Below are 26,419 nucleotides of genomic sequence, written 5' to 3'. Positions count from 1 at the left end.
GGAAGTGCCCTAGGTTCTGTTGCTTTGTTTTTTAGATGTTTCAGGAAACACCATACACTTCTCCCGAGTGGTTGTTGGCAATTTACATCCCGCCCATCAGCATAACAAGGCTCCCAGTTCTCCATGGCCTGTCCTGCCTTTCTGGATTTTACACTTTTTTCAGATGGCCCTTTTGACCGGGGGGAAGTGAGACTTCATTGTAGTGCAGATTTCCTTTGCAAGCTTGCTTGGTTGGCCAAAAAGGGCGTATGCGTTTTTTCCTGAATATATTCAGGAAAAAACGCATACGCCCTTTTTGGCCAAGTGCATCATTGTGGACGTTCTGCCTCTTTTCCTATGCTTTCAATGCAATTCCAGTCTACCTCCTGAAATCGGTTTCCTGCAATTCTGGCCCGCTTTCAAGTCCTCTTGGCAGCCTTACTTCAGTATATTTTTGGACAATAGCTGTCATTTATAACTCTGCAGGTTTGTGAATTACAGTGCCCCTGAGCTCCTTTCTTCAACTCGCTTTCTTTTGAGCTGGCCGCAACACCGCAGGATGGCTTCAGGCCCTAATCTGGTTCCGGTATGGCACGCTGAGCCTTTGGTTATTTCCTCTTCCTGGTGGGAAATGAGAGTTAAATTTGCCCGTCCAGACACCTCCAGCTAGCCTCTCATTGGTTCTCGCTATTCCTGTTCATCTTCCGCAGAAATTGCAAACTGGGCCAAACAGGAGGTTAAAGGCGCTGACTCTCCAAGTGGGGAGAGTGTTAGTAAAGCGTCTGGAATGTTGCACCCGAGTACCGGGGAGGAAAACTGAGACATATTTGAACACGTCTCCCGTTCACATGGTTGATCATAGTTGGGTTCCACATGCATGTTTTAGCTGAAGGAAGAATACCTTAAACCTGGAGAGTTGAGACCCGTGTAATGGGTACCATGCAATATGACTTCAAAGGGTCTTCATTTGCTCACCGAACCTCTCCAATCCTATCACTGCTGCGTTTATGCCCCTGTACACATGCTTGATTCTCTTTCGGAGACATAGCAATCCATAGGTTTTAAGATACTTACTAGTCAGGTACATTCTTAGGCGTTTAATATGGGGTGTTGAGTCCATTTCGTTGAGCAAGGAGTAGCTCTTGTCTATTCCATATTTGGCTTAAGGAACTTTATCTGTGCTCATTTCAATCTCTGGTTTTATGCAGCACCCCAACTCACCTTTCCCCTTAAGCAAGCATAAGTTGGTTTTCTAAATTTGAGACCCTGTTCTGTTCTGTAATTCAGTTCCTGTGTAGCCAAGTTTACATTCCGTGTATTACTTATATCTTATGATGTTTCTTTTTCTGTGTGACTTACTTCAGTTAGAATCATCATACCTGAATCCACTCATTGTGCTGCTAAGGGCCTGATGACACAGATTTCATTGCTGAGTGATATTGCTTTGTAAGTAAATACCACAACTTCTTTATCCATTTTTCACTTTCTGCGATGTTGAACTTGTACTGTAAACGAGGTTCTTGTAAACAGAGCCGTTCCAAACTGTGGGGTGGCTGTGTCTTTTTGATTTTAATTTCCCTAAGCTATAGGACCATAAGTGGAAGTGCCCTAGGTTCTGTTGCTTTGTTTTTTAGATGTTTCAGGAAACACCAGACACTTCTCCCGAGTGGTTGTTGGCAATTTACATCCCGCCCATCAGCATAACAAGGCTCCCAGTTCTCCATGGCCTGTCCTGCCTTTCTGGATTTTACACTTTTTTCAGATGGCCCTTTTGACCGGGGGGAAGTGAGACTTCATTGTAGTGCAGATTTCCTTTGCAAGCTTGCTTGGTTGGCCAAAAAGGGCGTATGCGTTTTTTCCTGAATATATTCAGGAAAAAACGCATACGCCCTTTTTGGCCAAGTGCATCATTGTGGACGTTCTGCCTCTTTTCCTATGCTTTCAATGCAATTCCAGTCTACCTCCTGAAATCGGTTTCCTGCAATTCTGCCCCGCTTTCAAGTCCTCTTGGCAGCCTTACTTCAGTCTATTTTTGGACGATAGCTGTCATTTATAACTCTGCAGGTTTGTGAATTACAGTGCCCCTGAGCTCCTTCCTTCAACTCGGTTTCTTTTGAGCTGGCCGCAACACCGCAGGATGGCTTCAGGCCCTAATCTGGTTCCGGCCCGGCACGCTGAGCCTTTGGTTAATTCCTCTTCCTGGTGGGAAATGAGAGTTAAATTTGCCCGTCCAGACACCTCCAGCTAGCCTCTCATTGGTTCTCGCTATTCCTGTTCATCTTCCGCAGAAATTGCAACCTGGGCCAAACAGGAGGTTAAAGGCGCTGACTCTCCAAGTGGGGAGAGTGTTAGTAAAGCGTCTGGAATGTTGCACCCGAGTACCAGGGGAGGAAAACTGAGACATATTTGAACACGTCTCCCGTTCACATGGTTGATCATAGTTGGGTTCCACATGCATGTTTTAGCTGAAGGAAGAATACCTTAAACCTGGAGAGTTGAGACCCGTGTAATGGGTACCATGCAATATGACTTCAAAGGGTCTTCATTTGCTCACCGAACCTCTCCAATCCTATCACTGCTGCGTTTATGCCCCTGTACACATGCTTGATTCTCTTTCGGAGACATAGCAATCCATAGGTTTTAAGATACTTACTAGTCAGGTACATTCTTAGGCGTTTAATATGGGGTGTTGAGTCCATTTCGTTGAGCAAGGAGTAGCTCTTGTCTATTCCATATTTGACTTAAGGAACTTTATCTGTGCTCATTTCAATCTCTGGTTTTATGCAGCACCCCAACTCACCTTTACCCTTAAGCAAGCATAAGTTGGTTTTCTAAATTTGAGACCCTGTTCTGTTCTGTAATTCAGTTCCTGTGTAGCCAAGTTTACATTCCGTGTATTACTGATATCTTATGATGTTTCATTTTCTGTGTGACTTATTTCAGTTAGAATCATCATACCTGAATCCACTCATTGTGATTCTAAGGGCCTGATGACATAGATTTCATTGCTGAGTGATATTGCTTTGTAAGTAAATACCACAACTTCTTTATCCATTTTTCACTTTCTGCGATGTTGAACTTGTACTGTAAACGAGGTTCTTGTAAACAGAGGCGTCCCAAACTTTGGGGTGGCTGTGTCTTTTTGATTTTAATTTCCCTAAGCTATAGGACCATAAGTGGCAGTGCCCTAGGCTCTGTTGCTTTGTTTTTTAGATGTTTCAGGAAACACCATACACTTCTCCCTTGTGTCTGATGACAATTTACATCCCGCCCATCAGCATAACAAGGCTCCCAGTTCTCCATGGACTGTCCTGCCTTTCTGGATTTTACACTTTTTTCAGATGGCCCTTTTGACTGGGGGGAAGTGAGACTTCATTGTAGTGCAGATTTCCTTTGCAAGCTTGCTTGGTTGGCCAAAAAGGGCGTATGCGTTTTTTCCTGAATATATTCAGGAAAAAACGCATACGCCCTTTTTGGCCAAGTGCATCATTGTGGACGTTCTGCCTCTTTTCCTATGCTTTCAATGCAATTCCAGTCTACCTCCTGAAATCGGTTTCCTGCAATTCTGCCCCGCTTTCAAGTCCTCTTGGCAGCCTTACTTCAGTATATTTTTGGACGATAGCTGTCATTTATAACTCTGCAGGTTTGTGAATTACAGTGCCCCTGAGCTCCTTTCTTCAACTCGCTTTCTTGTGACCTGGCCGCAACACCGCAGGATGGCTTCAGGCCCTAATCTGATTCTGGCATGGCACGCTGAGCCTTTGGTTAATTCCTCTTCCTGGTAGGAAATGAGAGTTAAATTTGCCCGTCCAGACACCTCCAGCTAGCCTCTCATTGGTTCTCGCTATTCCTGTTCATCTTCCACAGAAATTGCAAACTGGGCCAAACAGGAGGTTAAAGGGACTGACTCTCCAAGTCGGGAGAGTGTTAGTAAAGCGTCTGGAATGTTGCACCCGAGTACCAGGGTACGAAAACTGAGACATATTTGAACACGTCTCCCGATCACATGGTTGATCATACTCTAGGTTCCACATGCATGTTTTAGCTGAAGGAAGAATACCTTAAACCTGGGTAGTTGAAACCCGTGGAATGGGTACCATGCAATATGAGTTCAAAGGGTCTTCATTTGCTCACCCAACCTCTCCAATCCTATCACTGCTGCGTTTATGCCCCTGTACACATGCTTGATTCTCTTTTGGAGACATAGCAATCCATAGGTTTTAAGATACTTACAAGTCAGGTACATTCTTAGGCGTTTAATATGCGGTGTTGAGTCCATTTCGTTGAGCAAGGAGTAGCTCTTGTCTATTCCATATTTGGCTTAAGGAACTTTATCTGTGCTCATTTCAATCTCTGGTTTTATGCAGCACCCCAACTCACCTTTACCCTTAAGCAAGCATAAGTTGTTTTTCTAAATTTGAGTCCCTGTTCTGTTCTGTAATTCAGTTCCTGTGTAGCCAAGTTTACATTCCGTGTATTACTGATATCTTATGATGTTTCTTTTTCTGTGTGACTTACTTCAGTTAGAATCATCATACCTGAATCCACTCATTGTGCTGCTAAGGGCCTGATGACACAGATTTCATTGCTGAGTGATATTGCTTTGTAAGTAAATACCACAACTTCTTTATCCATTTTTCACTTTCTGCGATGTTGAACTTGTACTGTAAACGAGGTTCTTGTAAACAGAGCCGTTCCAAACTTTGGGGTGGCTGTGTCTTTTTGATTTTAATTTCCCTAAGCTATAGGACCATAAGTGGAAGTGCCCTAGGTTCTGTTGCTTTGTTTTTTAGATGTTTCAGGAAACACCATACACTTCTCCCGAGTGGTTGTTGGCAATTTACATCCCGCCCATCAGCATAACAAGGCTCCCAGTTCTCCATGGCCTGTCCTGCCTTTCTGGATTTTACACTTTTTTCAGATGGCCCTTTTGACCGGGGGGAAGTGAGACTTCATTGTAGTGCAGATTTCCTTTGCAAGCTTGCTTGGTTGGCCAAAAAGGGCGTATGCGTTTTTTCCTGAATATATTCAGGAAAAAACGCATACGCCCTTTTTGGCCAAGTGCATCATTGTGGACGTTCTGCCTCTTTTCCTATGCTTTCAATGTATTTCCAGTCTACCTCCTGAAATCGGTTTCCTGCAATTCTGCCCCGCTTTCAAGTCCTCTTGGCAGCCTTACTTCAGTATATTTTTGGACAATAGCTGTCATTTATAACTCTGCAGGTTTGTGAATTACAGTGCCCCTGAGCTCCTTTCTTCAACTCGCTTTCTTTTGAGCTGGCCGCAACACCGCAGGATGGCTTCAGGCCCTAATCTGGTTCCGGTACGGCACGCTGAGACTTTGGTTATTTCCTCTTCCTGGTGGGAAATGAGAGTTAAATTTGCCCGTCCAGACACCTCCAGCTAGCCTCTCATTGGTTCTCGCTATTCCTGTTCATCTTCCGCAGAAATTGCAAACTGGGCCAAACAGGAGGTTAAAGGCGCTGACTCTCCATGTGGGGAGAGTGTTAGTAAAGCGTCTGGAATGTTGCACCCGAGTACCAGGGGAGGAAAACTGAGACATATTTGAACACGTCTCCCGTTCACATGGTTGATCATACTTGGGTTCCACATGCATGTTTTAGCTGAAGGAAGAATACCTTAAACCTGGAGAGTTGAGACCCGTGGAATGGGTACCATGCAATATGACTTCAAAGGGTCTTCATTAACTCACCGAACCTCTCCAATCCTATCACTGCTGCGTTTATGCCCCTGTACACATGCTTGATTCTCTTTCGGAGACATAGCAATCCATAGGTTTTAAGATACTTACTAGTCAGGTACATTCTTAGGCGTTTAATATGCGGTGTTGAGTCCATTTCCTTGAGCAAGGAGTAGCTCTTGTCTATTCCATATTTGACTTAAGGAACTTTATCTGTGCTCATTTCAATCTCTGGTTTTATGCAGCACCCCAACTCACCTTTCCCCTTAAGCAAGCATAAGTTGGTTTTCTAAATTTGAGACCCTGTTCTGTTCTGTAATTCAGTTCCTGTGTAGCCAAGTTTACATTCCGTGTATTACTGATATCTTATGATGTTTCTTTTTCTGTGTGACTTATTTCAGTTAGAATCATCATACCTGAATCCACTCATTGTGCTGCTAAGGGCCTGATGACATAGATTTCATTGCTGAGTGATATTGCTTTGTAAGTAAATACCACAAGTTCTTTATCCATTTTTCACTTTCTGCGATGTTGAACTTGTACTGTAAACGAGGTTCTTGTAAACAGAGGCGTCCCAAACTTTGGGGTGGCTGTGTCTTTTTGATTTTAATTTCCCTAAGCTATAGGACCATAAGTGGCAGTGTCCTAGGCTCTGTTGCTTTGTTTTTTAGATGTTTCAGGAAACACCATACACTTCTCCCGAGTGTCTGTTGGCAATTTACATCCCGCCCATCAGCATAACAAGGCTCCCAGTTCTCCATGGCCTGTCCTGCCTTTCTGGATTTTACACTTTTTTCAGATGGCCCTTTTGACCGGGGGGGAAGTGAGACTTCATTGTAGTGCAGATATCCTTTGCAAGCTTGCTTGGTTGGCCAAAAAGGGCGTATGCGTTTTTTCCTGAATATATTCAGGAAAAAACGCATACGCACTTTTTGGCCAAGTGCATCATTGTGGACGTCCTGCCTCTTTTCCTATGCTTTCAATGCAATTCCAGTCTACCTCCTGAAATCGGTTTCCTGCAATTCTGCCCCGCTTTCAAGTCCTCTTGGCAGCCTTACTTCAGTCTATTTTTGGACGATAGCTGTCATTTATAACTCTGCAGGTTTGTGAATTACAGTGCCCCTGAGCTCCTTTCTTCAACTCGCTTTCTTTTGAGCTGGCCGCAACACCGCAGGATGGCTTCAGGCCCTAATCTGGTTCCGGTACAGCACGCTGAGCCTTTGGTTATTTCCTCTTCCTGGTGGGAAATGAGAGTTAAATTTGCCCGTCCAGACACCTCCAGCTGGTCTCTCATTGGTTCTCGCTATTCCTGTTCATGTTCCGCAGAAATTGCAAACTGGGCCAAACAGGAGGTTAAAGGGACTGACTCTCCAAGTCGGGAGAGTGTTAGTAAAGCGTCTGGAATGTTGCACCCGAGTACCAGGGGAGGAAAACTGAGACATATTTGAACACGTCTCCCGATCACATGGTTGATCATACTCTGGGTTCCACATGCATATTTTAGCTGAAGGAAGTATACCTAAAACCTGGGTAGTTGAAACCCGTGGAATGGGTACCATGCAATATGACTTCAAAGGGTCTTCATTTGCTCACCGAACCTCTCCAATCCTATCACTGCTGCGTTTATGCCCCTGTACACATGCTTGATTCTCTTTCGGAGACATAGCAATCCATAGGTTTTAAGATACTTACTAGTCAGGTACATTCTTAGGCGTTTAATATGCGGTGTTGAGTCCATTTCGTTGAGCAAGGAGTAGCTCTTGTCTATTCCATATTTGGCTTAAGGAACATTATCTGTGCTCATTTCAATCTCTGGTTTTATGCAGCACCCCAACTCACCTTTCCCCTTAAGCAAGCATAAGTTGGTTTTCTAAATTTGAGACCCTGTTCTGTTTTGGAATGCAGTTCCTGTGTAGCCAAGTTTACATTCCGTGTATTAGTGATATCTTATGATGTTTCTTTTTCTGTGTGACTTATTTCAGTTAGAATCATCGTACCTGAATCTACTCATTATGCTGCTACAGGCCTGATGACATAGATTTCATTGCTGAGTGATACTGCTTTCTACGTAAGTACCACAAGTTCTTTATCCATTTTTCACTTTCTGCGATGTTGAACTTGTACTGTAAACGGGGTTCTTGTAAACAGAGCCGTTCCAAACTTTGGGGTGGCTGTGTCTTTTTGATTTTAATTTCCCTAAGCTATAGGACCATAAGTGGAAATGCCCTAGGCTCTGTTGCTTTGTTTTTTAGATGTTTCAGGAAACACCATACACTTCTCCCGAGTGGTTGTTGGCAATTTACATCCCGCCCATCAGCATAACAAGGCTCCCAGTTCTCCATGGCCTGTCCTGCCTTTCTGGATTTTACACTTTTTTCAGATGGCCCTTGTGACCGGGGGAAGTGAGACTTCATTGTAGTGCAGATTTCGTTTGCAAGCTTGCTTGGTTGGCCAAAAAGGGCCTATGCGTTTTTTCCTGAATATATTCAGGAAAAAACGCATACGCCCTTTATGGCCAAGTGCATCATTGTGGACATTCTGCCTCTTTTCCTATGCTTTCAATGCAATTCCAGTCTACCTCCTGAAATCGGTTTCCTGCAATTCTGCCCCGCTTTCAAGTCCTCTTGGCAGCCTTACTTCAGTCTATTTTTGGACGATAGCTGTCATTTATAACTCTGCAGGTTTGTGAATTACAGTGCCCCTGAGCTCCTTTCTTCAACTCGCTTTCTTATGACCTGGCCGCAACACCGCAGGATGGCTTCAGGCCCTAATCTGGTTCCGGCCCGGCATGCTGAGCCTTTGGTTAATTCCTCTTCCTGGTGGGAAATGAGAGTTAAATTTGCCCGTTCAGACACCTCCAGCTGGTCTCTCATTGGTTCTCGCTATTCCTGTTCATGTTCCGCAGAAATTGCAAACTGGGCCAAACAGGAGGTTAAAGGGACTGACTCTCCAAGTCGGGAGAGTGTTAGTAAAGCGTCTGGAATGTTGCACCCGAGTACCAGGGGAGGAAAACTGAGACATATTTGAACACGTCTCCCGTTCACATGGTTGATCATACTCTAGGTTCCACATGCATGTTTTAGCTGAAGGAAGAATACCTTAAACCTGGAGAGTTGAGACCCGTGGAATGGGTACCATGCAATATGACTTCAAAGGGTCTTCATTTGCTCACCGAACCTCTCCAATCCTATCACTGCTGCGTTTATGCCCCTGTACACACGCTTGATTCTCTTTTGGAGACATAGCAATCCATAGGTTTTAAGATACTTACTAGTCAGGTACATTCTTAGGCGTTTAATATGGGGTGTTGAGTCCATTTCGTTGAGCAAGGAGTAGCTCTTGTCTATTCCATATTTGGCTTAAGGAACTTTATCTGTGCTCATTTCAACCTCTGGTTTTATGCAGCAACCCAACTCACCTTTCCCCTGAAGCAAGCATAAGTTGGTTTTCTAAATTTGAGACCCTGTTCTGTTTTGGAATGCAGTTCCTGTGTAGCCAAGTTTACATTCCGTGTATTAGTGATATCTTCTGATGTTTCTTTTTCTTTGTGACTTATTTCAGTTAGAATCATCGTACCTGAATCCACTCATTATGCTGCTACGTGCCTGATGACATAGATTTCATTGCTGACTGATACTGCATTGTACGTAAGTACCACAAGTTCTTTATCCATTTTTCACTTTCTGTGATATTGAACTTGTACGGTAAATGAGGTTCTTGTAAACGGAGGCGTCCCAAACTTTGGGGTGGCTGTGTCTTTTTGATTTTAATTTCCCTAAGCTATAGGACCATAAGCAGAAGTGCCCTAGGCTCTGTTGCTTTGTTTTTTAGATGTTTCAGGAAACACCATACACTTCTCCCGAGTGGTTGTTGGCAATTTACATCCCGCCCTTCAGCATAACAAGGCTCCCAGTTCTCCATGGCCTGTCCTGCCTTTCTGGATTTTACACTTTTTTCAGATGGCCCTTTTGACCGGGGGGAAGTGAGACTTCATTGTAGTGCAGATTTCCTTTGCAAGCTTGCTTGGTTGGCCAAAAAGGGCGTATGCGTTTTTTCCTGAATATATTCAGGAAAAAACGCATACGCCCTTTTTGGCCAAGTGCATCATTGTGGACGTTCTGCCTCTTTTCCTATGCTTTCAATGCAATTCCAGTCTACCTCCTGAAATCGGTTTCCTGCAATTCTGCCCCGCTTTCAAGTCCTCTTGGCAGCCTTACTTCAGTCTATTTTTGGACGATAGCTGTCATTTATAACTCTGCAGGTTTGTGAATTACAGTGCCCCTGAGCTCCTTTCTTCAACTCGCTTTCTTTTGAGCTGGCCGCAACACCGCAGGATGGCTTCAGGCCCTAATCTGATTCTGGCATGGCACGCTGAGCCTTTGGTTAATTCCTCTTCCTGGTAGGAAATGAGAGTTAAATTTGCCCGTCCAGACACCTCCAGCTAGTCTCCATTGGTTCTCGCTATTCCTGTTCATCTTCCGCAGAAATTGCAAACTGGGCCAAACAGGAGGTTAAAGGGACTGACTCTCCAAGTCGGGAGAGTGTTAGTAAAGCGTCTGGAATGTTGCACCCGAGTACCAGGGTACGAAAACTGAGACATATTTGAACACGTCTCCCGATCACATGGTTGATCATACTCTAGGTTCCACATGCATGTTTTAGCTGAAGGAAGAATACCTTAAACCTGGGTAGTTGAAACCCGTGGAATGGGTACCATGCAATATGACTTCAAAGGGTCTTCATTTGCTCACCGAACCTCTCCAATCCTATCACTGCTGCGTTTATGCCCCTGTACACATGCTTGATTCTCTTTTGGAGACATAGCAATCCATAGGTTTTAAGATACTTACAAGCCAGGTACATTCTTAGGCGTTTATTATGCAGTGTTGAGTCCATTTCGTTGAGCAAGGAGTAGCTCTTGTCTATTCCATATTTGGCTTAAGGAACTTTATCTGTGCTCATTTCAATCTCTGGTTTTATGCAGCACCCCAACTCACCTTTACCCTTAAGCAAGCATAAGTTGTTTTTCTAAATTTGAGTCCCTGTTCTGTTCTGTAATTCAGTTCCTGTGTAGCCAAGTTTACATTCCGTGTATTACTGATATCTTATGATGTTTCTTTTTCTGTGTGACTTACTTCAGTTACAATCATCATACCTGAATCCACTCATTGTGATGCTAAGGGCCTGATGACATAGATTTCATTGCTGAGTGATATTGCTTTGTAAGTAAATACCACAACTTCTTTCTCCATTTTTCACTTTCTGCAATGTTGAACTTGTACTGTAAACGAGGTTCTTGTAAACAGAGCCGTTCCAAACTTTGGGGTGGCTGTGTCTTTTTGATTTTAATTTCCCTAAGCTATAGGACCATAAGTGGAAGTGCCCTAGTTTCTGTTGCTTTGTTTTTTAGATGTTTCAGGAAACACCATACACTTCTCCCGAGTGGTTGTTGGCTATTTACATCCCGCCCATCAGCATAACAAGGCTCCCAGTTCTCCATGGCCTGTCCTGCCTTTCTGGATTTTACACTTTTTTCAGATGGCCCTTTTGACCGGGGGGAAGTGAGACTTCATTGTAGTGCAGATTTCCTTTGCAAGCTTGCTTGGTTGGCCAAAAAGGGCGTATGCGTTTTTTCCTGAATATATTCAGGAAAAAACGCATACGCCCTTTTTGGCCAAGTGCATCATTGTGGACGTTCTGCCTCTTTTCCTATGCTTTCAATGCAATTCCACTCTACCTCCTGAAATCAGTTTCCTGCAATTCTGCCCCGCTTTCAAGTCCTCTTGACAGCCTTACTTCAGTATATTTTTGGACGATAGCTGTCATTTATAACTCTGCAGGTTTGTGAATTACAGTGCCCCTGAGCTCCTTTCTTCAACTCGCTTTCTTTTGAGCTGGCCGCAACACCGCAGGATGGCTTCAGGCCCTAATCTGGTTCCGGTACGGCACGCTGAGCATTTGGTTATTTCCTCTTCCTGGTGGGAAATGAGAGTTAAATTTGCACGTCCAGACACCTCCAGCTAGCCTCTCATTGGTTCTCGCTATTCCTGTTCATCTTCCGCAGAAATTGCAAACTGGGCCAAACAGGAGGTTAAAGGCGCTGACTCTCCAAGTGGGGAGAGTGTTAGTAAAGCGTCTGGAATGTTGCACCCGAGTACCAGGGGAGGAAAACTGAGACATATTTGAACACGTCTCCCGATCACATGGTTGATCATACTCTAGGTTCCTCATGCATGTTTTAGCTGAAGGAAGAATACCTTAAACCTAGGTAGTTGAAACCCGTGGAATGGGTACCATGCAATATGAGTTCAAAGGGTCTTCATTTGCTCACCCAACCTCTCCAATCCTATCACTGCTGCGTTTATGCCCCTGTACACATGCTTGATTCTCTTTTGGAGACATAGCAATCCATAGGTTTTAAGATACTTACAAGTCAGGTACATTCTTAGGCGTTTAATATGCGGTGTTGAGTCCATTTCGTTGAGCAAGGAGTAGCTCTTGTCTATTCCATATTTGGCTTAAGGAACTTTATCTGTGCTCATTTCAATCTCTGGTTTTATGCAGCACCCCAACTCACCTTTACCCTTAAGCAAGCATAAGTTGTTTTTCTAAATTTGAGTCCCTGTTCTGTTCTGTAATTCAGTTCCTGTGTAGCCAAGTTTACATTCCGTGTATTACTGATATCTTATGATGTTTCTTTTTCTGTGTGACTTACTTCAGTTAGAATCATCATACCTGAATCCACTCATTGTGCTGCTAAGGGCCTGATGACACAGATTTCATTGCTGAGTGATATTGCTTTGTAAGTAAATACCACAACTTCTTTATCCATTTTTCACTTTCTGCGATGTTGAACTTGTACTGTAAACGAGGTTCTTGTAAACAGAGCCGTTCCAAACTTTGGGGTGTCTGTGTCTTTTTGATTTTAATTTCCCTAAGCTATAGGACCATAAGTGGAAGTGCCCTAGGTTCTGCTGCTTTGTTTTTTAGATGTTTCAGGAAACACCATACACTTCTCCCGAGTGGTTGTTGGCAATTGATATCCCGCCCATCAGCATAACAAGGCTCCCAGTTCTCCATGGCCTGTCCTGCCTTTCTGGATTTTACACTTTTTTCAGATGGCCCTTTTGACCGGGGGGAAGTGAGACTTCATTGTAGTGCAGATTTCCTTTGCAAGCTTGCTTGGTTGGCCAAAAAGGGCGTATGCGTTTTTTCCTGAATATATTCAGGAAAAAACGCATACGCCCTTTTTGGCCAAGTGCATCATTGTGGACGTTCTGCCTCTTTTCCTATGTTTTCAATGTAATTCCAGTCTACCTCCTGAAATCGGTTTCCTGCAATTCTGCCCCGCTTTCAAGTCCGCTTGGCAGCCTTACTTCAGTATATTTTTGGACAATAGCTGTCATTTATAACTCTGCAGGTTTGTGAATTACAGTGCCCCTGAGCTCCTTTCTTCAACTCGCTTTCTTTTGAGCTGGCCGCAACACCGCAGGATGGCTTCAGGCCCTAATCTGGTTCCGGTACGGCACGCTGATCCTTTGGTTATTTCCTCTTCCTGGTGGGAAATGAGAGTTAAATTTGCCCGTCCAGACACCTCCAGCTAGCCTCTCATTGGTTCTCGCTATTCCTGTTCATCTTCCGCAGAAATTGCAAACTGGGCCAAACAGGAGGTTAAAGGCGCTGACTCTCCAAGTGGGGAGAGTGTTAGTAAAGCGTCTGGAATGTTGCACCCGAGTACCAGGGGAGGAAAACTGAGACATATTTGAACACGTCTCCCGATCACATGGTTGATCATACTCTGGGTTCCACACGCATATTTTAGCTGAAGGAAGTATACCTAAAACCTGGGTAGTTGAAACCCGTGGAATGGGTACCATGCAATATGACTTCAAAGGGTCTTCATTTGCTCACCGAACCTCTCCAATCCTATCACTGCTGCGTTTATGCCCCTGTACACATGCTTGATTCTCTTTCGGAAACATAGCAATCCATAGGTTTTAAGATACTTACTAGTCAGGTACATTCTTAGGCGTTTAATATGGGGTGTTGAGTCCATTTCGTTGAGCAAGGAGTAGCTCTTGTCTATTCCATATTTGGCTAAAGGAACTTTATCTGTGCTCATTTCAATCTCTGGTTTTATGCAGCACCCCAACTCACCTTTCCCCTTAAGCAAGCATAAGTTAGTTTTCTAAATTTGAGACCCTGTTCTGTTTTGTAATTCAGTTCCTGTGTAGCCAAGTTTACGTTTCGTGTATTAGTGATATCTTATGATGTTTCTTTTTCTGTGTGACTTATTTCAGTTAGAATCATCATACCTGAATCCACTCATTATGCTGCTATGGGCCTGATTACATAGATTTCATTGCTGAGTGATATTGCATTGTACGTAAGTACCACAACTTCTTCATCCATTTTTCACTTTCTGCGATATTGAACTTGTCCCGTAAACGAGGTTATTGTAAACAGAGCCGTCCCAAACTTTGGGGTGGCTGTGTCTTTTTGATTTTCATTTCCCTAAGCTATAGGACCATAAGTGGAAGTGCCCTAGGCTCTGTTGCTTTGTTTTTTAGATATTTCAGGAAACACCATACACTTCTCCCAAGTGGTGTTGGCAACTTACATCCCGCCCATCAGCATAACAGGGCTCCCAGTTCTCCATGGCCTGTCCTGCCTTTCTCGATTTTACACTTTTTTCAGATGGCCCTTTTGACTGGGGGGAAGTGAGACTTCATTGTAGTGCAGATTTCCTTTGCAAGCTTGCTTGGTTGGCCAAAAAGGGCATATGCGTTTTTTCCTGAATATATTCAGGAAAAAACGCATACGCCTTTTTTGGCCAAGTGCATCATTGTCGAGGTTCTGACTTTCTTCATATGTTTTCAATGCAATTCCAGTCTACCTCCTCAAATCGGTTTCCTGCAATTCTGCCTTGCTTTCATTGACTCTTCATAGCCTTACCTCAGTATATTTTTTGAAAGTAGTTGGCCTTTATAACTCTGCAGGTTTTTGAATTGCAGTGTCCCTTAGCTCCATTTTTCAGCTCTTATTTTTGTGATTTTGCCTCATAACCACACGATTCCTTCAGGCCCTATTCTTCTGGGGCACCTTGCTGTGCCTTTGGTTAATTCTTCTTACTGATGTGAAATTAGAGTGACATGTGCCCATTGAAACCGCTACAGCTAGTTTCTCGCTGGTTCCCCCTATTCCCATTCATCCTCCGCACTAACTGCAGACTGTGCGATACCAGATCTTAAAGACATTGACTCTCCTTGTGGGGATGTTGTTAGTAAAGCGGCTGGAATGTCGATCCGGAGCCCCAGGAGAGGAAAAATGAGGTGCGTTTTAGAAACCTTTCCCGATCATATGGTATACCAGTCGCTGGGTTTCCCAAGCATGGTTTAGCTGTAGGAAGATTCCCTTCAACCTGGAGTGTTGGGACCCTTGGAATGAGCAGCATGAAGTATTGCATTAAACTTTCGGCAGTTGCTCACCAAAGCTCACCAATCCTCTCAGCCCCAAGTGTCCAGCCTTATGTCTTATCCAGCTGTGGGTTTATATGTGGTCAATCCAGGTTGCATCACAGCCCCTGAGCGAATTTTGTAAGAATTTTTCTCTCTTTCATTGTTTCTGCGTTTTGTTTTTAAAATTTATTTCTATAATGGGGTTTAGCTCATTTTCACTGCTGTGTTTGTGCTGCTCTGCACACACTTGATTCCCTTATGGAGATATATCAATACATGGGTTTTAAGACTCTTATTACTCAGATATATTTCTCTGTGGTGTATAGGGTGTGTTGAGGCCAGTTCATTGAGCAAGGTGTAGATCTTGTCTAATACCTATTTGGTTTATTGAACGGTATCTGTGCTAATTTCAAACTCTGGTTTTATGCATCACCCCACCTCTCCTTTCCCCTTAAGCTGACATAAGTGTGTTTTCTAAATGTGAGACACTGTTCTGTTCTGTAATTCATTTCTTGTGCAGCCATATTTACCCTCCCTCTATAGGTGATATCTTATGATATGTTTCTTTTTCTGTTTGACTTATTTCAAGTAGTATTATCGGACCTAAATCCACTCTTTATCCTTCTACTAGCCTTATTACATTGATTTCATGGTGAAGAGATATTCCGTTGTACATAAGTACCACATCTTCTTTATCCATTGTTCTCTTTCCTGGGATATTTAAGGTGTACTGAAGTTGAGGTTCTTGTAAACAGAGTAGCCCTAAACTGTGGTGTGCTTGTTTCTTGTTGATTTTTAGACTTCCCTAGATATACTCCCATGATTGGAAGTGTCCTATGCTCTGTAGCTCTGTTTTTTAGATGATTTAGGAACCACCATACACTTCTCCAGAGTGGCTCTCGGCAGTTCACACACTGCCCATCAGCGTATAAAGGCTCCCTGTTCTCCATGGCCTGTCCTGCATTTCTGGTTTTTACAATTTTTTAGGATGGCTCTTTTGACCGGTGGGAAATGAGACTTCTTTGTTGTGCACATTTGCATTGCTTGCTTGCCCATATGGGCTTCCTTCCCATAAAGTGCGTATGCGTTTTTTCCTGGATATAATCAGGAAATACGCATATGCCCTTTTGGGCCAACTGCATCATTGTCGAAATTCTGCCGCTTTTCATGTGCTTTAAAGATGAGTCCAATCTATCTCTTGAAATCTGTTTCTTGCAATTCTGTCTTGCATTCAGATCCTCTTCTTTGCCTTACCTCAACATATTTTTGGACGTTAGTTTTCATTTATAACTCTGCAGGTTTGTGAATTGCAGTGACCCTGAGCTCCATTTTTTAAGTTGCTCTTTTGTGAGCTGACCTCAAACCCGCAGGATTGCTTCAGGCCCTATTTTGGCTCCGGCGAGGCAGGCTGAGCCTTTTTTCAATTCTTATTCTTAATGGGAAATTAGATTGATATGTGCCCGTCCAACCCCCTACAACTATTCTCTCATTGGTTCCCCCTCTTCCCGTTCATCCTCCTCACAATTTGCAAAATGTGTGAAACAGAAGTTGAAATGTGCTGATTCTCCAAGTGGGGAGATTCTAAGTAACGTGGCTCGAATGGTGAACAGGAGCACCAGGAGAGGATAAATGAGCTGCATTTTAGACACATCTCCCGATCACATGGTGTACAGTCCTCTGGGTTTTCCATGCATGTTTTAGCTGTAGGAAGATCCCTTGAACCTGCAGATTTGGGACCCATTGAATGGGCACCAGGTAGTATTACTTTAAAGGGTGTGCATTTCCTCACCCAACCTCACATTTCTCTTAGCGCAGTTTCCAGCCTTATGTCTCATCCTGCTGTGGGTCTAGATGTGTTCAATCCATGTTGCATCACCATCCTTGAGGAAAAGTTGTAAGAGGTTTTCTCTGTCTCTCTGTCATTTATTTTTTTCAATTTATTACTATATTGGTTACAGCTGATTTTCAGAGCTCTGTTTCTTGCTGCTGTACATCCACTTGATTCACGTACAGAGAGACATCAATAAATTCTTTTTCAGATTCTTACCAGTCGTATATATTCTTTTCCGGTGACTTGAGTGTGCTGAGTGCAGTTCTTTTAGCTACCGTGTAGGCCTTGTTGATTATCAGTTTGGTATTTGGAATGGTATCTTTGCTAATTTCAACCTCCTGGATGATGCCTCACCCCTCCCCACCTTTCCCGTTTAGCAGCCTTATGCGTGTTTTCTACATATTTGACTATGTTTTTGTTTTGTAATTTATTTCATGTGTAGCCATTTTGGATTCCACCTTTAAGTGATATCTTATGATATGTGTCTTTTTCTTTTTGAATTCTGTCACTTAGAATGATCATACGTAACTCCTCCGGAGTTGTTACAACTGGCCATATTTCATTGATTTCCAGGCTGAATAATATTCCACTCTACCTAAGTACCACATCTCTATCCATTTTTTCCCTCCAGAGACATTTAAGTTATATCCTAGTCGAGGATCTTTTAAACAGAGAGGGGGTAAACATTGGGGTGCCTGTGTCCTCTCGATTTTTGTTTTTCCCAAGATATACGCCCATGAGTGCAAGTGCCCTATGCTCTGTAGCTCATTTTTTAGATGCTTTAGTAAACACAATACACTTCTCCAGAATGGCCGTTGGCAATATACATTTCCACTATAAGTCTCACAGGGCTCCCTCTTCTCGTTGCCCTGTCCTGCATTTCTGTTGTTTACGCTTTATGAGGATGGCTCTTCTGACTGATGCGAAGTGATATCTTTTGTAGTATTGACTTCCAGTGCCCACCTGTTTGGTTGGCTAAAAAAGTGTATGCCCTTTTCTTGAATATATACAGAAAAAAACGCATACACCCTTTTTGGCGAACTGCAATGTTGGCAATGTTCAGCTCCTTTTCTTGTGCTTAATGGCGAGTCCTTTCTACCTCCTCAAATCCCTTTCCTGCCATTCTCCCTTGCTTACAAGTCCTTTTCTCTGACTTTCCTCAAGACATTTTTCAGTGATGGATATTTTCAACTCTGCAGTTTCGTGAATTTTACTGCCCCTGAGTTCCATTGTTCAACTTGTGTTTATGGGAACTGGCCACAAAGCAGCAGGATTTCCTCAAGCCCTATACTGTTTCCATGGGCAACCCTAGCCTTTGGTCAATTCGTCTTCCTGATTGGAAATTAGAGTGACATGTGCCTGTCTGAACACCTAGGACTTGTCTCTCATTGTTCCTCATCCTTCCGCTTCATCCTCTGGACAAATTCCAAACTGTACGCAACAGGATGTTGACAGTGCTGACATCTCCAAGTGGGGAGACTGTTAGTAAAGACGCTGGAGGGGTGAACCCGAGCACCAGGAGATGAGGAGATGAGATGCCTTTTCCAAACTCTTCCCGATCAGACGGTATACCATCCTCTGGGTGTGACAGACATGTTTTAGCAGTAGGAAGAGTCCCATTCATGTAAGGAGAACACCAGGGCTTTTTCAAAATCAGTGTCTCCCCGAAACCCAAACTGGGGAAGTTTTTAAGCTACGGCTACACATATGTTCATTAAGGGCCTTGGGAAGTAGGCAGAGTCCAAACTTTAGATGATTGAAGTCTTCAGGGTCAGAAGCACTCACCACCAGCTTCCCTTAGGTTACACTTTAACTGTCATTGATAGATGATGTCAATAAAAATATCTATTCTTTTTCAGATTATTTCCCCTTATAGGTTATTGCAAAATGTTGAGTGTAGTTCCCTGTGCTATACAGTAGTTCCTTGTTGATGATCTATTTTATACATAGCAGTGTGTATGTGTTAATCCCAAACTGTTAATTTATCCCTCCTCCCACCTTTCCCCTTTGGTAATAATAAATTATAAGATTTTATACTTCTCAGAAATGGGGGAGCTGAAAGAGAGGTATCATTTTCAATGGAAAAGCATTTAAAACAAGATTGAAGGTTTAACCAAGATTATTAGATGTACATCCTTGGAAAGAAATCACTTCGTTTCTCTAATATTGACCTGACAAATAAGACAAACCTTTTCACTGAACTTGCTTATAATAAAGTGATGGAAATATCAAATGGAAGTGTTAGAAACATCTTATTTTACCGGAGCCTTATACACTGTTCTATGTTAACTACAGTTTGGCTCACACATCTGTTCATTGAGGTTACAATAGTCTCAATTTCTGTTACTGATCCTCCAGAGTGGACCCCAACAAGTGTCCCCCTGCCCAGTGTCATTGGGGCCAACAGATCGAGACTGAGTTTGGTTCACAAGCAAAGGAAACTTTATATTTTGATCAGAGAATGGAGAGGTGAGAGCATGCACTACCCCGTGGGCTGTGGGCTGGGCTGCTGTGTAGAGATCCTGTCAGAGTCAGTGGGAGGGAGGGAGGGGGCGGAGCTCTCGAGGGCGGGGTTGGCTGCAGCTCAGGCTCTATATCGTGGAGTCTGCACTGGGCCCCAGGAGCTGAGGTGTCGACCCAGCCATTCTGCACTAGGAAATCTGGTCTGAAGTGCCGGGTGTGGAACCTCTGCATGCGGGACCCTAGGAGCACATGAAATTAGACAAAGCACAAAGGATAAAAAAGGTTAGACTTGACTTTATTGCCCAGATTCTATTTTTATCTCCCAGGGATTTTTAATGGGCTTTGCTGGGGACAAACCCTTCCTCTGCCTTTTGTCCCGTTCCTCATTCTTGGAGTGCTGAGGGTGCAGACCCTTCTTCTGTAACTGCTGAGTGCTGAGTTGGGAGCCCTCATACCCTGGGGCGAGGGTCAGAGCTTCTCCCCAGCAGCCTCCAGGTGACGTTGATTGTCCCCAGGACCCCTGCCTCCCTGCTCGTCCACCTGAGCACCAGCATTGGAAGTGTTATAGATTCTAATGACCTTTAAGGGTCCAGGAAAGAGATGTGCAGAGACGCTGTGGGGGCCGGTTTCACCCCGCCCCACATTTGTTTGGCCACCTTAGGCTGACCGTTTCTGCCAGCCTAGATGCTCTGACCAGTAGTCTGCGCTTTCTTCAATTAGGCCCCTGAATTAATGTACAAACAGCACCAGGTGTCAGAGCCCTGCCCGCTCCACTCCCAGACAGTCCAGGGTCAGTGGTGATCAAGGACCATGATGGCCACTGAGTCAACAGCCTTTTGAAGTAAACAGGAGTCCAGCCGGTCTTATTGGCCACCATCAGCACAGTGTCTGTAGGCTTTTCTATGGTGACAGTGTGATATACGGTTCCCCCGCCAAGATTATTAGCTCCCCTCTGGGTGCAGTAAGTCCTGCAAGCAGTAGTCTACTCTTTTGGGACACACTCTTGTTGTTTTATGAGAGAAACTCCAGGTCAAGTGATGTTCACACGAGTCGTCATGGTGCCCTGTTGCCCCTGTTTATCTCTCTGGATGTTGGAGTTGGAGGGCCTCCTCACTCGAGGTTGGTGTGCCCACGGAGCGAACCCTGCAACTTCAGGGCATGGTTGGTGGTTAGGATCACCACGTGGGGTCCTTTTCCCTTAGGAGGGAGGTGGCCTTTTGGGCTGCTGATTTCCAGGTTTTTAGATACCGCCAGTATCTTGGCCAGATGTGGCAGTGGGCCAAGCCCCTTGGTGACCGTAGTTTATCCTACCTGGATGGCATTCTTGCATTGTTCCATTTCAAGTGGTCCCAGTTTTTGCACTAATTCTCCAATGGCGATTCACCTTTCACCGGGAATGTAAAGGTCAAAGGGTTTAGCTAAATTAGGGAGTTCCATGGCAAGTGTCTGAATTGACTGCTCTTTCCATTCTTGAAAGGTCACTTCTGGATTCTATTCAAAAGGATCATCATCTTTTCCTTTCAGTGTTTCATATAGAGACCCAGCTAGTAGACTATATTTAGGGATCCAGAAGCAGCAAACTCTGGCCTCTCCAGGAACCCCTAAGCTGTCTTCTAGTTTTAGAAAGGGGTAAGGCTGAAAATGGTTTCTTCCCTTTCCTGGGATGGGCTTCTCTGACCTTCTGCGAGAATGAAGCCCAGGCAGGTCACCGCAGTCTGTGATATTTGAGCTTTTTCTTGGACAACTTCTATCCTTTATTGGCTTGGTAGTTCAGAGGCCTCCTTAGTAGGGCTGGCGATCAGAATGTCGTCTGCATATTGAAGGAGGGTTTCCTTTTCCAGAGGTAGAACTTTTAGGTCTTTAGCTAAGCTTTCCCCAAAGACGGTGTGGGAATTTTTGCACCCTTGGGGCCAGACGGCCCAGAAGTATTGTTTTAGTTGTATGTTGAGTCCTGCCACTCACAAGCCAAAATTTCTTGTGACTCTGGGACTAATGGAATGCAAAAGAAGGCATCATTGAAGACTAATACAGAATACCATGTCCTGGTGGTTGGTAGAATGACCAGCAGGGTGTAGGAATTAGGAGCAACTGGAGGTATATCCTCGGTGGCTTCACTGACTGTCCTGACATCCTTTACCAGGTCCCCAGCAGCCCATGGGGCTCTCGTGGTCAGACCAATCCCAGAATATGGAGCTCACCTGGGCAGGTACCCCACCCCCACCCCAGCCCACGGGGCTCTCGTGGTCAGGCCCCTCCCAGGATACAGAGCTACCCTTGCGGGTACCGTGGCAGGGCTGGGCACACAGGAACCGTGCACATAGCCCTCATTGCAGAGCACCCCCAGCTCACCTGTCGCTCAGAGCTGACACAGAGCACCTCAGAGCAGGACTTGAACTAACAAACAGCAGCTGCGACAGGTCTGTGACCCTGGGCATCACTCCGTGAGGCCTCCCTCCACCTGGTCTTCCAGAGACTTCCACTGCACCCGGGGCACCAGGCCTCTGTCTCCAACCACCACCCACCCCTCCTCTCCCTGACTCCTGGTTTCCTCTCATTAGGAGAGGGTTTTCTTGAAGTTGTCTCCCACTCATGGGCCAGATAAAATGTTTAGAAAACAAGCCAAAGCTGCAGCCCCTTGTCTATCCTGACTCTCAGGAGCCCACACCTGTTCCTTGGACCTGGCCGGTTTAGCAAGTTCCATTTTCTGCAACTGTGAGCCCCTGAGGGGTGATGATTGGCTGACCTGGGCAGCCTTACCGTGCCGGCCAGCCCTCCCCAGGTGTGCCTGGGTTGAGATCAATATAAATACCACTCCAGGCAGCAAGAGCCCCTGCAGCCGTGCCTGACGCCATTTTCTCTGCCCTGTCAGCAGTCTCGGGGCTGGGCTGGTGGGAGGGAGTGAGAGGCCACAGCTTTGTGGGTGGCCCAGTGTGAGTGGGGCTCTGCTGGACTTTCTGCAGCAGTTGCCATGCTGCCACCTGCTAAAGAAGAGGATGTGTCACCCATACCTGCTGCTGGAATTTCTCCCTGGGCAGAGGTGAGGAAGGAAAAAAGCAGTGGGGGCAGGGACAGGACGGGTATCTCAGGCAGGGAAATGGAAATCTTCCAGAAGAGCACCCAGGGCCAGGACCATCCTGGCTGGCCTGCAGGCACCAAGTCGGCCGGCATGCTGTCACTCGTGTGGCTCTATGGCCCTTCCTCTAGGCTTTCAAGTCCTTGTATATATTCAGGTGTTTTACCTGGGACGGGTGGGAATAGTTCAGCAGCAACTGGCCTGGGGCTCAGCTCACGTTTACTCACAGATGCCTCGGCACGGTGCCCCAGCTTTGCAATGAGAACGCTTGTTGCGTGGGGGCTGCTGGCTGAATGGGAGACGATTCCCCACCACTGACCAACTTCAGAATTGTTTACAACTGGAGCAAGTGCCCTGATACGGTTTTCCTCTGTGGAACTGGTGGGTTCTGTGTTTTTTTTCTCTTTTTCGTTTTTGATTCAAGGTAGGTTTTATTCCTCTTTTTTGTATTTACAGATATAAGCATGGAAATAATTTATTCATATAAATACATGTATGTGAAGAGAATAATTGTTTTTTCTGTTTTATTTTTTAAATTTTATTTCTTTTTAATTTTGAATTTTATTTTATATTTTTATACAGCAGGTTCTTATTGGTTATCTATTTTATACATATAAATGTATACATGCCAATCCCAGTCTCTCAACTCCTCCCACCACCACCCCCCCAAGAGCTTTCCCCCCTTGTTGTCCATACGTTTGTTGTCTACATCTGTTGCTCTATTTATGCCTTGCAAAATGGTTAATCTGTACAGTTTTTCTAGGTTCCACATATATGCATGAATATACAAGATTTGTTTTTCTCTTTCTGACTTACTTCACTCTGTATGACAGTCTCTAGATCCATCGACGTCTCTACAAATGACCCAATTTCATTCCTTTTCGTGGCTTAGTAATATTCCATTTTATATATGTACCACAGCTTTATGCATTCGTCTGTCTGTGGGCATTTAGATTGCTTCCATTACCTCGATATTGTAAATAGTGATGCAATGAACATTGTGGTGAATGTCTCTTTTTGATTTATGGTTTTGTCTGGGTATATGTCCAGTACTGGGATTGCTGTATCATATGGTAATTCTATTGTTAGTTTCTTAAGAAACTCCATATTGTTCTCCATAGTGACTGTATCAATTTATATTCCCAACAATAGTGGAAGAGTGTTCCTTTTCTCCACACCCTTTCCAGCATTTTTGTTTGTAGATTTTCTGATGATGCCCATTCTATCAGGTGTGAGGTGATACCTCATTGTTGAGTCCATTTTGTTGAGCAAGGGGTAGGTCTTGTCTATTACATATTTGGCTTAAGGAACTTTATCTGTGCTCATTTCAATCTCTGGTTTTATGCAGCACCCCAACTCACCTTCCCCCTTAAGCAAACATAAGTTGGTTTTCTAAACTTGAGACCCTGTTCTGTTTTGTAACTCAGTTACTGTGTAGCCAAGTTTACATTCCTTGTATTAGTGATATCTTATGATGTTTCTTTTTCTGTGTGACTTATTTCAGTTAGAATCATCATACCTGAATCCACTCATTGTGCTGCTAAGGGCCTGATGACATAGATTTCATTGCTGAGTGATATTGCTTTGTAAGTAAATACCACAACTTCTTTATCCATTTTTCACTTTCTGCGATGTTGAACTTGTACTGTAAACGAGGTTCTTGTAAACAGAGCCGTTCCATACTTTGGGGTGGCTGTGTCTTTTTGATTTTAATTTCCCTAAGCTATAGGACCATAAGTGGAAGTGCCCTAGGCTCTGTTGCTTTGTTTTTTAGATGTTTTAGGAAACACCATACACTTCTCCCGAGTGTCTTTTGGCAATTTACATCCCGCCCATCAGCATAACAAGGCTCCCAGTTCTCCATGGCCTGTCCTGCCTTTCTGGATTTTACACTTTTTTCAGATGGCCCTTTTGACCGGGGGGAAGTGAGACTTCATTGTAGTGCAGATTTCCTTTGCAAGCTTGCTTGGTTGGCCAAAAAGGGCGTATGCATTTTTTCCTGAATATATTCAGGAAAAAACGCATACGCCCTTTTTGGCCAAGTGCATCATTGTGGACGTTCTGCCTCTTTTCCTATGCTTTCAATGCAATTCCAGTCTACCTCCTGAAATCGGTTTCCTGCAATTCTGCCCCGCTTGCAAGTCCTCTTGGCAGCCTTCCTTCAGTATATTTTTGGACGATAGCTGTCATTTATAACTCTGCAGGTTTGTGAATTACAGTGCCCCTGAGCTCCTTTCTTCAACTCGCTTTCTTGTGACCTGGCTGCAACACCGCAGGATGGCTTCAGGCCCTAATCTTCTTCAGGCATGGCACGCTGAGCCTTTGGTTATTTCCTCTTCCTGGTGGGAAATGAGAGTGAAATTTGCCCGTCCAGACACCTCCAGCTAGTCTCTCATTGGTTCTCGCTATTCCTGTTCATCTTCCGCATTAATTGCAAACTGGGCCAAACAGGAGGTTAAAGGCGCTGACTCTCCAAGTGGGGAGAGTGTTAGTAAAGCATCTGGAATGTTGCGCCCGAGTACCAGGGGAGGAAAACTGAGACATATTTGAACACGTCTCCCGTTCACACGGTTGATCATACTCTGGGTTCCACATGCATGTTTTAGCTGAAGGAATAATACCTTAAACCTGGAGAGTTGAGACCCGTGGAATGGGTACCATGCAATATGACTTCAAAGGGTCTTCATTTGCTCACCGAACCTCTCCAATCCTATCAGTGCTGCGTTTATACCCCTGTACACACGCTTGATTCTCTTTTGGAGACATAGCAATCCATAGGTTTTAAGATACTTACTAGTCAGGTACATTCTTAGGCGTTTAATATGGGTTGTTGAATCCATTTCGTTGAGCAAGGAGTAGCTCTTGTCTATTCCATATTTGGCTTAAGGAACTTTATCTGTGCTCATTTCAATCTCTGGTTTTATGCAGCACCCCAACTCACCTTTCCCCTTAAGCAAGCATAAGTTGGTTTTCTAAATTTGAGACCCTGTTCTGTTCTGTAATTCAGTTCCTGTGTAGCCAAGTTTATATTCCGTGTATTACTGATATCTTATGATGTTTATTTTTCTGTGTGACTAATTTCAGTTAGAATCATCATACCTGAATCCACTCATTGTGCTGCTAAGGGCCTGATGACATACATTTCATTGCTGAGCGATATTGCTTTGTAAGTAAATACCACAACTTCTTTATCCATTTTTCACTTTCTGCGATGTTGAACTTGTACTGTAAACGAGGTTCTTGTAAACAGAGGCTTCCCAAACTTTGGGGTGGCTGTGTCTTTTTGATTTTAATTTCCCTAAGCTATAAGACCATAAGTGGAAGTGCTCTAGGCTCTGTTGCTTTGTTTTTCAGATGTTTCAGGAAACACCATACACTTGTCCAGAGTGTCTGTTGGCAATTTACATCCCGCCCATCAGCATAACAAGGCTCCCAGTTCTCCATGGCCTGTTCTGCCTTTCTGGATTCTACACTTTTTTCAGATGGCCCTTTTGACCGGGGGGAAGTGAGACTTCATTGTAGTGCAGATTTCCTTTGCAAGCTTGCTTGGTTGGCCAAAAAGGGCGTATGCGTTTTTTCCTGAATATATTCAGGAAAAAACGCATACGCCCTTTTTGGCCAAGTGCATCATTGTGGACGCTCTGCCTCTTTTCCTATGCTTTCAATGCAATTCCAGTCTACCTCCTGAAATCGGATTCCTGCAATTCTGTCCCGCTTTCAAGTCCTCTTGGCAGCCTTACTTCAGTCTATTTTTGGACGATAGCTCTCTTTTATAACTCTGCAGGTTTGTGAATTACAGTGCCCCTGAGCTCCTTTCTTCAACTCGCTTTCCTGTGAGCTGGCCGCAACACCGCAGGATTGCTTCAGGCCCTAATCTGGTTCCGGCACGGCACGCTGAGCCTTTGGTTAATTCC

At 44.3% G+C, this 26,419-nt stretch overlaps 1 long non-coding RNA gene across 4 annotated transcripts in view; it reads left to right on the top strand.

The window, feature by feature from the left end:
* Window positions 1-26,419, top strand: part of LOC307181391 — a 1,281,417-nt gene that overhangs the window by 475,088 nt on the left and 779,910 nt on the right. The window contains exon 1 of one of the 4 annotated variants that reach the window (XR_013826642.1): window positions 14,007-14,062. The exons of the other annotated variants lie outside the window; for them this stretch is intronic. This is a non-coding gene — a long non-coding RNA (uncharacterized lncRNA). Of the gene's footprint in view, window positions 1-14,006; window positions 14,063-26,419 lie in introns of those variants that run through there. 4 annotated transcript variants of the gene reach the window in all.

Source organism: Stenella coeruleoalba (assembly GCF_951394435.1).
Source record: "Stenella coeruleoalba genome assembly, contig: scaffold_63, whole genome shotgun sequence".
Lineage (NCBI taxonomy): Eukaryota > Metazoa > Chordata > Mammalia > Artiodactyla > Delphinidae > Stenella > Stenella coeruleoalba.
The sequence above is the reverse complement of the archived record's forward strand: the minus strand, read 5'-3'. Positions and strand labels throughout refer to the sequence as shown.